Source organism: Myxine glutinosa, chromosome 6 (genome assembly GCF_964187855.1).
Source record: "Myxine glutinosa chromosome 6, kmMyxGlut1.1, whole genome shotgun sequence".
Classification (NCBI taxonomy): domain Eukaryota; kingdom Metazoa; phylum Chordata; class Myxini; order Myxiniformes; family Myxinidae; genus Myxine; species Myxine glutinosa.
Window position 1 is genome coordinate 9,211,577 of NC_136266.1, and position 11,287 is coordinate 9,222,863.

Consider the following 11,287-nt stretch of genomic DNA (forward strand, 5'->3'; position numbering starts at 1 on the left):
GTCTGTTGACAGAGTGGCCGGGCTGAGGCCTCCAGAAGACCCTTTGGGTCGGAGGTGACGCTTTGGTCTAGGACAGCGGTTCTTAACCTGTGGGGCGCGCCCCCCTAGGGGGGCGTGAGCAATTTTCAGAGGGGGTGCGGGACGGCAGTATAAACGTCTAAATAACCCCAAACGGAAATTATAATCCCCCTACTGAAAAAATTAATTAACCGAAAAGATAGCGCCTTATATAATGCCTAGTTTGTTTCAGTCTCAACTAACACTTCTTTTTTTCTTCCGACAGATTATTAACTGGAATCGAAGTCAATGGCAATGAGTGCGAAAAAGAGGAAATACCAAGACGAGTACATCAAGTTCGGATTTGTGGCACTTCAAAAGGGTGACGCAGAGGTTCCTCAGTGCGTTATATGATACAAGACTCTGAGCAATGATGCCATGCGGCCAACACGTTTGGAACGCCACTTGAGGACAACCCATCCTGAACTAGCAGACAAATCACAGGCATTCTTTGTGGCGAAAAGGGAAGCCTTGAAGCGAGCTAAGTTGGACAGCAGTGGGACATTTCGGCAACAGACGTCAAAGATCGTTGAGGCGTCCTACGAGATTGCCCTGCTAGTAGCAAAGAACAAGAAGAGCCATACAATCGGAGAGACTCTCATTAAACCGAGTCTACTGCGAGCGGCAGAGCTCATCCTGGGGAAGGATAGTGTGAACAAACTCTCGGATATCTCCCTGTCAAACGATACCATCAAGGGACGGATCGATGAAATGTCTCAGGACATCAAAGAACAAGTGACTGACCAGATAAGGGCCTCGCCTGTCTTTGCCATCCAATGCGACGAAACGACAGACGTGGCTCAGTGTTCTCAGCTGCTCATGTATGCTTGTTTCATATTAGGTGACAGCGTGAAGGAGGAAATGCTATTTTGTCATCCCCTGGAAACGTACACGACAGCAGCGGATGTCTTTGAAGTGGTATCGAAGTTCTTCGAAGAAAATCGACTTTCATGGGACGCGTTGGTAGGTGTTTGCACAGACGGAGCTCCGGCCATGCTTGGCTCGCGTTCGGGTTTCGTTACGAAGGTGAAACAAAAGAGTCCCTCTGCTATTGGTACACACTGCGTTATCCATCGTGAGTCCTTAGCATCTAAGACCCTGCCCGCTGAAATGAGGGATTTCCTGAACCTGGCTATCAAGGTAGTCAACTTTATCAAAGGTGGAGCCTTAAACAGTCGCCTGTTCAAACAGCTGTGCAAGGACTTGGACTGCGATCATCAAGCCTTGCTTTTCCACACAAACGTGCATTGGCTTTCGAAGGGAAACATGTTGGGGCGAGTCTACGAGCTGAGGGAAGAAGTCGCAACATTCCTAGACGTGCAGCAGAAGGCGGATCTCTACAAAATGTTCCAGTCCCGAGAATGTCAACTGTCTCTAGCTTACCTCGTAGACATCTTCGAAGCACTCAACGGTATCAACCAAAAACTGCAAGGGAAGCACATAAACATTATCACGCAATACGACGCCATTCGAGCCTTCATGGCTAAACTCGACCTCTGGAAATGCCGAATGGAGGCCAGAAACATAGCTTGTTTCCCAAACTTGGACTCTGCCGTTCCGGACGGCCTTCTCGATTCAAAGTTATAGAACCAAATCATCGATCATCTGACTGAACTCAAAGCGGATTTCATCCGCTACTTTCCTGACTTGGACGAAAAGCGAAAGACCTGGAAATTCATCAAAAACCCATTCCAATGCGACGTAGCTGATGTTTCGGACGAGGTCCTGGAGGAGTTTCTGGAGCTGAAGTTCAACTCCTCGGCTGAGGATGACTTTGAAATTCTGGACCTGGAGACATTCTGGGTCAAGTATCTTCCTGTTTATCCTCTGATCTCGCTTCAAGCTGTTCGGATTCTGACGATGTTCGGATCCAAGTATCTCTGCGAGGCTGCATTCTCCGCGCTGGTCGCTGTCAAGACCAAATACAGAAGCAAGCTGAACGTTGAAGGAATTCTGCGCTGTGCTCTCTCTGGCACGCGACCACGAATTCCGGATCTGATAGCTAAGAAGCAGTGCCAACCATCTCACTAAAATTTAGTGAGATTTTTGGCATTGCTTCTTTAGTGACTAAATTGTTGTTTCATTGATTTTGCGTCCTTTGACATGACATTTCAACAAACGTGTTTTGTGTAGTTACCCTTTCCTTTCATTGATCCGTGCCTTGAGCTTGTTTGCGTTTTGATGCAATAAAACGAGGTTTGTAATCTCTCCTTTGTTATTTTTAAAGAACATTATCTGTTCAGGGGTACCAGATCCAGTGTTTGAAATAAGCCAGGGCCCGCCAGGGCCCGGCCCTGGCTGCCATGCTTAGGGCCCTGGCTGTTAACAGAATCTACGTCAATAGCCAGGGCCCCGGGCCCAGCCCTGGCTGGCTTCAATATCAACGAACAAACCCCTCAGAATGCACCACAGAGCACCTAGAATTCAAAAATTTCCAGACTCCCCCGGCGAGAGGGGCAACCCCTCTCGCGCTCTCCCCAACGAGCGGCTTCGTCAGATGTAGGTGGAGGGGGGCGTGGAGACGAGCAACAATTGCTAAAGGGGGCGCGAGACTAGAAAGGTTAAGAACCCCTGGTCTAGGACTTCGGTCCACAGGAGATCGGGACAGCGCTCGTCACGCTGTTATGTTCGTTGATTATTATCCCCGCCGATCGCACCGCACCCCCTGGTTTTGGTTTGCACTGGTGGGAACGATGGTCTGTGTGGCAGACAGGCTGTTGGTTCTTGCGGGTTATGCGGTATTTACCGTGTGAGACATAATTCGTGGCTGGTGCTCACCATTAAAGCTAGGAGGTGCCTTGATCATCTTAATAGACGATTTTGGTCCTCATTGGTTAGATTCTTTGCAGTATGCCATCCTGACGAGGGTCAATAAGCCCGAAATCTGGATTGGCGGCTCTGCTTGATGTTTAGCCAATGGGGACCAATGAATAAATCTCTGTCTGTTGACAGAGTGGCCGGGCTGAGGCCTCCAGAAGACCCTTTGGGTCGGAAGTGACGCTTTGGTCTAGGACTTCGGTCCACAGGAGATCGGGACAGCGCTCGTCCCACTGTTATGTTCGTTGATTATATATATATATATATATTGTTGCGGATATGGGATTTGGATCCATCCATATCCGCTTGTAAATATTCCCCTATTTCCCCAATACTTCCCAACTATCCCCAATCCCCCATTCCCTAGTCCCATTTTCTGTAAACAACACTCTGTAGCCCCGACCTTCCCCTATTTCCCCCCTTAAATGTCGTGCCCAGGTTCACCGCATCTCACGTAGACAACTATAGGACATCTTGCTAGTTATTCTTAGTCTATGTCAGTTAAGGACTCGTTTCCATTAATTCTGACTCTTCGTTGCACCAGAATGTGATTGTATGGCACCGTTAGAAAGTTTAGGACCTCCCAATACCTCCCCGCAGCTCTTCCTCATGGTACAACAACAACTACAACAACATCGGCGGCGGCGCGGGGAGTGTGCGTCCTCACTCCGGCTTGGTTAGCCGCCATTGAACATGTGCTCCGACGGGGTTACCACGCAGGGGCTCGCTGTCAGCTCCTCGTCAAGGGCGGAGCCCGGTAACCCCCCGCACCCAATGGAAGCGGCGGACCGATTCCATCTGGGGCGGAGACAACGAGCCGAGGGCGTGTCACTCCCCGCAGAGCATGCGCAGAGAGAGGGAGGTGACGTCAGATGCGCCCACACCACGGAGAGAGAAGACGCCACCTCCAAGCGCTGAATACCTCCCCGCATCTCTGGACCGGACCGCGTTTGATTCTGCCCCTGAGCCAAGGTGCACCTTGTGCTATCGACTGCCTGCCCTTCCTTGCCATCAATCCCTGTGTAAGTCAGTCTTGTCCCGTTTGCCTGTGGTCTGTCGGGGATAAGATAAGACTGTGTCTAAGTGCCCATCTTTTCTGTGCTTTACCTCTTACCGTGTAATCTACCCGTTTCTGCATCACCAATATTATATCCTCCTCCGGAGGTCTTGAGAACTGTACCCCTTGTGTCGTTGCATTAATCCCAGCCGTTGTGTCCTTTCCTTCATTGATTTAGCATAGCGCGATTCGGCCAACGTTCGAGTGTAATCGGGTAAACTGTGCGAACACGGCGGCCATTCCGCTCGGTCAAGCAACATCTTAAGTCGTGTCCGCAACAATATATATATATTGTGGATATGAGAATGGTTTTTTTTGTTGTTGTTGTTGTTGTGTAAATAGTTGTAAAAATATCGCCCTCCTTACTCCAGTGTTGTATAAAGGTCAAAGGGCGTTCCCGTAGTTAATTCCATAAAGCATACACGAAGGACAGTTCACTGTTGAGTTGTTGAGTACCAGTTCACTGGTAATTCCCTGCTTGTCGTTAAAGGCGGCAAAAAGGGTTGGCGTCAGGAAGGGCATCCGGCCGTAAAACATTGCTTCAAAAAGGGGACCGAAAAACAACAACAACCACAGTTCCCGAAAAAGGCCAACCCCCGCTTGCGGGGAAAAATGGCCTCTAAAAGGTGGTTTTTTATACACGAAGGACACCATATATCCATGTTTAGTAGTTATATCCTTATTATGTGTATTAGGTTAAGGCTTTGTCTTCCATTAATTAATACTCCATTGCACCGAATTCAAATAGATAGATCCCCTTTCATTCCCATTCCCAAAACCTCTACTGCCAACTGCATTTGCCGCCATTATGGCGTGGTCAGCTCGGGGAAGAAGGGTGTGCCCGCCCATCGTCATCAAGGGCGGAGCCAGAGGGCCGTGCCGACCAATCAGGGCTGAGGCGAGCTGACCGATGGGCGTGTCCTGGACACCAGCGGCTTGATCGCCTGAGGCGCTATAAAGCGCGCGCGCGAAAGCCGAGAAGTTGTTGTTGGACTAAGCAAGAGAGGGAGAGGTGAATTACAAGAGTTGCGCCAAAGGTTCCAAGAAAGAGTTGCGCCAAAGGTTCCAAGAAGGAGTTGCGGCAGAGAGGTTCCAAGAAAGAGTTGAGCCAGAGAACCAGCAGCTTTGGGCTCCACAAGCAGCGTTGACTCCACCAGGCAGCGTCGACCCGTTACCCCGCGGGAGCCAGATTGCGGTGGCATCGGTGGCCGTCGAGGTCCAGCCCGACGTCCTGTGCGGGATCAAGCCCGAACCATCTGCCCCAGCTGAACCTTCCCATTCCTCCTTCCAGCATTCATTCCTGCCATTCTATCCTTCTTGTGTACGTGAGTTTGTTTTGTTTGTTCTGTCCCTGGGTTAATTAAGACTGCTATAGGTAAGGTAGGAATTTGCACTGTGTCCTTCTGGTCCGTCCCTCTTTCTATTTTTTTTTCTTAACTTTCCTCCTCCTTGGTTTCTTTGATTGTGTAAATAGTAATAAATTATATTCGTATTTCCACCCTTTGGCTTTGGTGTTCTTCTTCTTCACATCCTTCGCTTTTGTCTTTTCCCTATTGAATATCTGTGGCGCGATTTTGGCCAACGTTCAGGAATCGGGTTAGTCGGGGTAACTGTTCGGGCGCGGCGGCCATCCGCTCGGCCAATCAACATCCTAGCCGCATCCGTAACAATATATATTGTCACGCAACCGCGATTAACACCACAGTTGCGGATGGCCAATTGCGAGGCTTTAACTCCCGAGGCGAGAACTCAATAGCGGATTCCAAATCAAACACTTAAACTAAAGTTAAACGCGCGGAATGGTGGGACGGGACACAGCAAAGCTCCGCCGCCTTATCTATTAAAATCAAACACCCAGGAAACTGCGTTCAGATATATACAGAAAATAATAGAAGGATTTATTAACGGTTCCGAGAACAAAGAAATATGATGCTCCAAACCCCCTATATGGAGTACTCCCCTATATGGATAACAGAGTTATTAAACAAACCACAGGGCAGACGACGAAATGAACAAAGAGGGTGTGTGTGTGTGGTGCGTTCTTAGCTCTGCTCGCTCGGGAGCGTGGCGTGGAGATCATGCAGGCCTCGGATGGCTAGGCCCTGACACGTGGGCGGGAAGGGTCTCCCCGACGCGACTCGCTCGCCGACCCCAGTCCTCTCGCCCCGTAACTCTCAAACGCTCGCCCCGTCCGAAGGACCACGGTTTCTGGGGCTGTCGTCTCTGCCCGGCGCCTTGGAGATCGTGAGTGGTTGGCGATGGTACGCAAGAGGCCACGAATGGAATACTGCCACCAACGGGGCGAACCTCGGCACGACAGCCGCCCACGCGAGCACGCGATCCAATCGCAGGGAAGATGGAGGGAACGAAGGCAGGAAAGAACGAGAGGGGAAAATGTCCAGTGCACTCTATCACGACTGAATCCTCTCAGCTCCCCCAAATGGCGTCTGCTCTGCCTCGTGTCCAACTCCGAACTCTTTCTTCTCCTTCGTGTCGTCACTTCCCTCACGCACTGTCCCGCCCTCTTGTGACGTCCATTCGTCCGCCCTTCCCCATGACGTCAAAAGATCCACTCCAAAACATCATGTGTTTTGGTTGGTGTTGTTCCATTGATGTGAAAGGGAAGGGAATTAATTAATGTAGGTGCGCTAGGGGCATGAATTCCTACTGTCTAGGTGCGATGCCAAAAGGGACATTGGATTGACCACAGGGGTGGGAAAACACACAAAGTTACCCTTATCACCCTAACTACTTAGCACTTCCTGTCCCTGTACAGGAAATATATACGCAATTATCCCGGCATACGCCTACACATACTAACTTAAAGGTACATAGTGGGTTCTAGCTATCGCGACATCCCGGAGCATTTTACCTACTCAGATCTACTCTGCTCTACATATTGCTCTACCAAATTCATAACAATATATATTATATATATATATATATATATATATATATACTGTATATATATATATATATATATATATATATATATATATATATATATATATGTATATATATATATATATATATATATATATATATATATATATATATATATGTATATATATATATATATATGTATATATATATATATATATATATATATATATATATATATATATATATATATATATATATATATGTATATATATATATATTGGCTGAATCTGTCAGTAAAGCATGTATCGTTAACATGAATAGTTTACTCACTATATCTATTTGAATCCACTGCGAGCACAATTGAGCATTTGGGATACTTTTATTGAAAGACCCTGGCTGTAAAATTTTACTAATATGGATTCATAATACGTAGAAAAATGTTTAATAGTATTTGAATACAAAAGCTGAATGCATAGGAGGTTTCTGCTGTGCAGTGCAGTATTTCACAAATCTCATGAAATCTGAACCTTACTCCACATCCACATGCTCACTGATTATGGCATTTTGAGTTGAGATTCCTGTGACTGAATGTACCTCCAATGTTCAAAATAAATGTAATAAATTATGAGATCAATGAATGGCCCAGGGATAACCATGGGCTCTCTGTACTCAAACATGGGTCCTTCCTGTTAGCTTCGTAAATTATCTCAATGCGGGCATGAAGTGAATCGTCTGTGATGGATTCACGGGATTGTACGAGCCATTCCAAAGGTTCGTGGAATAGGAATTGCAGTATGATAGTCAGAGGTGAGAAAATTAAACGAGGGACGATAGAAACATCGGTGCATGGTGTCGCGTCCTTTCAATGCGGAGAAATAGGTCACCATGACACCAGCACACAATGGCCTTCGTGAATAGGAAAGTAGTGGAGAGTTGATCAGCTGATGCTGGAGCATGTGGTCTGTCCAAAGCCTGATGAGAATGTACAGTCCATGTAACCGCATAATGTAGTTGGCAGCTGGAGGCCGATTACATATTTACAAGCACATGTTATTGGGCTCTGCAGCATCAATTGCGCCTTCAAAGGCCGATTCAACGGTGCACAAAACCATAGCCACAGTGCTTATGTCTCAATTTGCATATCTGGAGATGGATGTAGTGATGCAGCGGGTGGGTGAGGGTGGCGTGGTAGGAAAAGTGGGGCAGAGGGGGGTGCTCATTGAAAGGAAAATGAGATCTTGCCGAGAGAAAGAACGACCCTGATGAGAATGGAGATTGCAGAAGCTGCCTCGACAATGTGAATAAAGGTCCTGTATCGAGCAGGCACTTTCCTGATTAGTACACCATGAGCAAGCCAAAAGATTCCCGACCAGTTTGGGGCAGCGTACAGACGTGCGCAGGTTGCAGCTCAGGTAAGGCCAAGAAACCTCAGGATTTTGTCCTCGGACAGAGATTGATCACGGAGGGTGAGAGGCAGATTGCCCAAATGGTCCCTGCGGAGAGCCTATAGGTAAGGGCATTGTGCTTGGAGCAACTTGATGGACAGGTTGGAGGTGTTGAACCGAAGCTCGAAACACTTCCACATTTGCACTTGGGAAAGCAACATCAGCAGATCTTATGTCCCCGGTGACATGACCATGTGGCAGCACAAAATGGAGATTCTTCTTATATGATATAGCTCAGTAAAGGAAGGTTCAGAATACACAATTTAGTAAGAAAAAGAAATCTGGATCAAAAAACTGTCTGCAACGATTTAAATCAATTGAGATTCACCAACTGCTGAACAAAAAGTTTTTGCATACACTGTCATAGTTTTAAATATTTCTCATAACCTTCCGTTTATCCGCATCCTGTATACATAACTTCTCAGTTTCTCAGACTTCATTGTCAATGAGATGGATCCCAGACAAGGAACACAGGATACAATGGCTCAGCTTGCTCAATGATGGCCACGTTTATCAATGTTCCTGAGTACATCAATTGTATTTGTCCATCAGAACTTCTAGGCCACACTGTAAGCCATGAATTCTCCTCGGCCGACCACATAGCAAAGCTGTCCTCCGAGGCCAGCCGCAGACTGGGCGTATCCTCTGTCATTCTGAGTCTTTTCTTGGAAAGTCAGAGTTACGCACAATCTACAAGGCCTTTGTCTGTAATTCAATGGAGTACTGCTCTCCGCTATGGGCTGGAACTCCAGCATCGCATCTGTCTCTCCTACATTCTGTGGACTCTAAAGCCAAAGAGGCTGAAACGTGAGGTCTGGTGCTCTCACGTCGCCGGCAGGCCAATGACCTCTGTTTTCTACCATATATTCTCCGGTCCAGCTCCCGCAGGTCCAGCAGGCAGGTGATCTCTTTGTTTTCTACCATCGATTCTCAGGTCCAGTTCCAGCAAGTCCAGCAGGTCCAGCAGGCAGGTGATGTTTTTGTTTTCTACCATCTATTCTCCGGTCCAGTTCCCGCAGGTCCAGCAGGCTGGTGATCTTTTTGTTTTCTACCGTCTCGTCTCAGGTCCAGCTCCCTCTACTGTCTCTATTCTCCGACCCTTCCCAGCATTTTTAGGTTTCTCAATCAATCTTTCCTCCAGTAACCCCATTCCGGTGAAACGACCAAAATCAAAGTTCTGTCCACACCACTACTGTATTTTTACTCTTTGTTTCTCCTTTTTATGGAGATGCCTTTCCGGAAATGGTTCGATCACATTCTTCCCTCCAGGTCTTCAACCAAAGAGTCCACCACCATCTCATGCCAACCTCCATCCATACCCACAATTCTTGCTACCCCCATCAACTACACCTAACCCAGCGATCTTACCTTCAGATTACTGCATTTCCTCCACTCCTCCATTTTTTTCCTGTTCATTATTCCCTTGCTTGCTGCGTCCAATTGTATAACCCAATCCCACCACTCCACTGTGAGATTGTTGCCTTTTTATCTTCTATTACCTTGTTCTTCCATGGGCCTCAATTTTGTATAATAATAATAATTTAACTTACTCTTGGCAAGAGCTTAGGGGCGGTCACAAGTCGAGTAATGTTTCAAGAGTAGAAACAATCCTGGACAGATCCTCGAGTAAAAGCGGCAGAGATTTGTAATTCGTTCAAGGTTCTGGCGATAACATTCTTCATCGTAGAGAAAGACCATCTGGCATCTTGAATGTCCAGCAACAACCTGTGCTATCCTCCAGCATACCTACAGATGTGTGCACACGTTGATGCCTCACCCTGCCTTCGAAAAACACCAGGATGGCAGTTTATAGCCGGCTGGGTAGAGATTCGAACCCAGGCTGGACGATTTGATGGTGAGTGTGCACACTTCGAGGAAATCCTGCCAGCCCTCAATTTTGTACAACAGAATTTGCAGGGTAATTTGTCTGTGAAAAGCCCAAGCCCATTCTCCGTGCCTCCCACATCATGGCCACCCCATCCCCACTGCTGGGCCTCTCATTACCTGAGTCTTTATGGACCCTTTTAAGTCTGTTCTGTTGTTTAAAGGTGCCAGAATTTGCAAATACAGCATGTGATCACCTTTATACCAATGGTTGTGCGCATATGGTAAATCGAATGGGACCTTGTGTCATTTTGAGGTCCAATCCCAATAGATGAGGATGGAGCACACTAATCATTGTAGGACTAAGTCCATCGTGTCTGAAATAACAATTCAATGAACTTGGCACAAACACGTGGTACGACAACCTGTCCGATGGAGAGCACAATGGCTTGCGTACCCTTACTAGTCACCCACAATTTCATTGGGCTTAGGTAAGTTCAATTTCTCACGAATTGTCACGTGACATTATCGAAGATTTCACGTCAGGTCCACAAAGTCCGTCGTTATGAAAATGTTGGTGCCATAAAGGTGAAATTACATGTTAAAACAGAGTTCGTGTCCAGTACAATGGGCCTTAAAAAATAGACATTGGTGATTGTTAGCATCGAGGCCTACATGGAAAGGATCCTGTACCGTGAAATGGGGTGAATAGGGACAGCAAGGTGAATAGGGACAGCAAGGTGAATAGGGACAGCAAGGTGAATAGGGACAGCAAGGTGAATAGGGACAGCAAGGTGAATAGGGACAGCAAGGTGAATAGGGACAGCAAGGTGAATAGGGACAGCAAGGTGAATAGGGACAGCAAGGTGAATAGGGACAGCAAGGTGAATAGGGACAGCAAGGTGAATAGGGACAGCAAGGTGAATAGGGACAGCAAGGTGAATAGGGACAGCAAGGTGAATAGGGACAGCAAGGTGAATAGGGACAGCAAGGTGAATAGGGACAGCAAGGTGAATAGGGACAGCAAGGTGAATAGGGACAGCAAGGTGAATAGGGACAGCAAGGTGAATAGGGACAGCAACTGAAAAAAAGTTCGGAAACTTTTTTCGCTGAAAATTGATAACCATACTGATTTGTTGATATTTGGGTTGAAAGTGCTCTCTTGTTTTTTTAAAAAGCAACTTATAGTCCCTATTAACCCCAT

General features: G+C 47.1%; 1 pseudogene; it reads left to right on the forward strand.

Annotated features, from left to right (window-relative positions):
• Positions 1–262: 262 nt before the first annotated feature.
• On the forward strand, positions 263–2,152 carry LOC137425221 (protein FAM200C-like; annotated as a pseudogene).
• Positions 2,153–11,287: the final 9,135 nt, after the last annotated feature.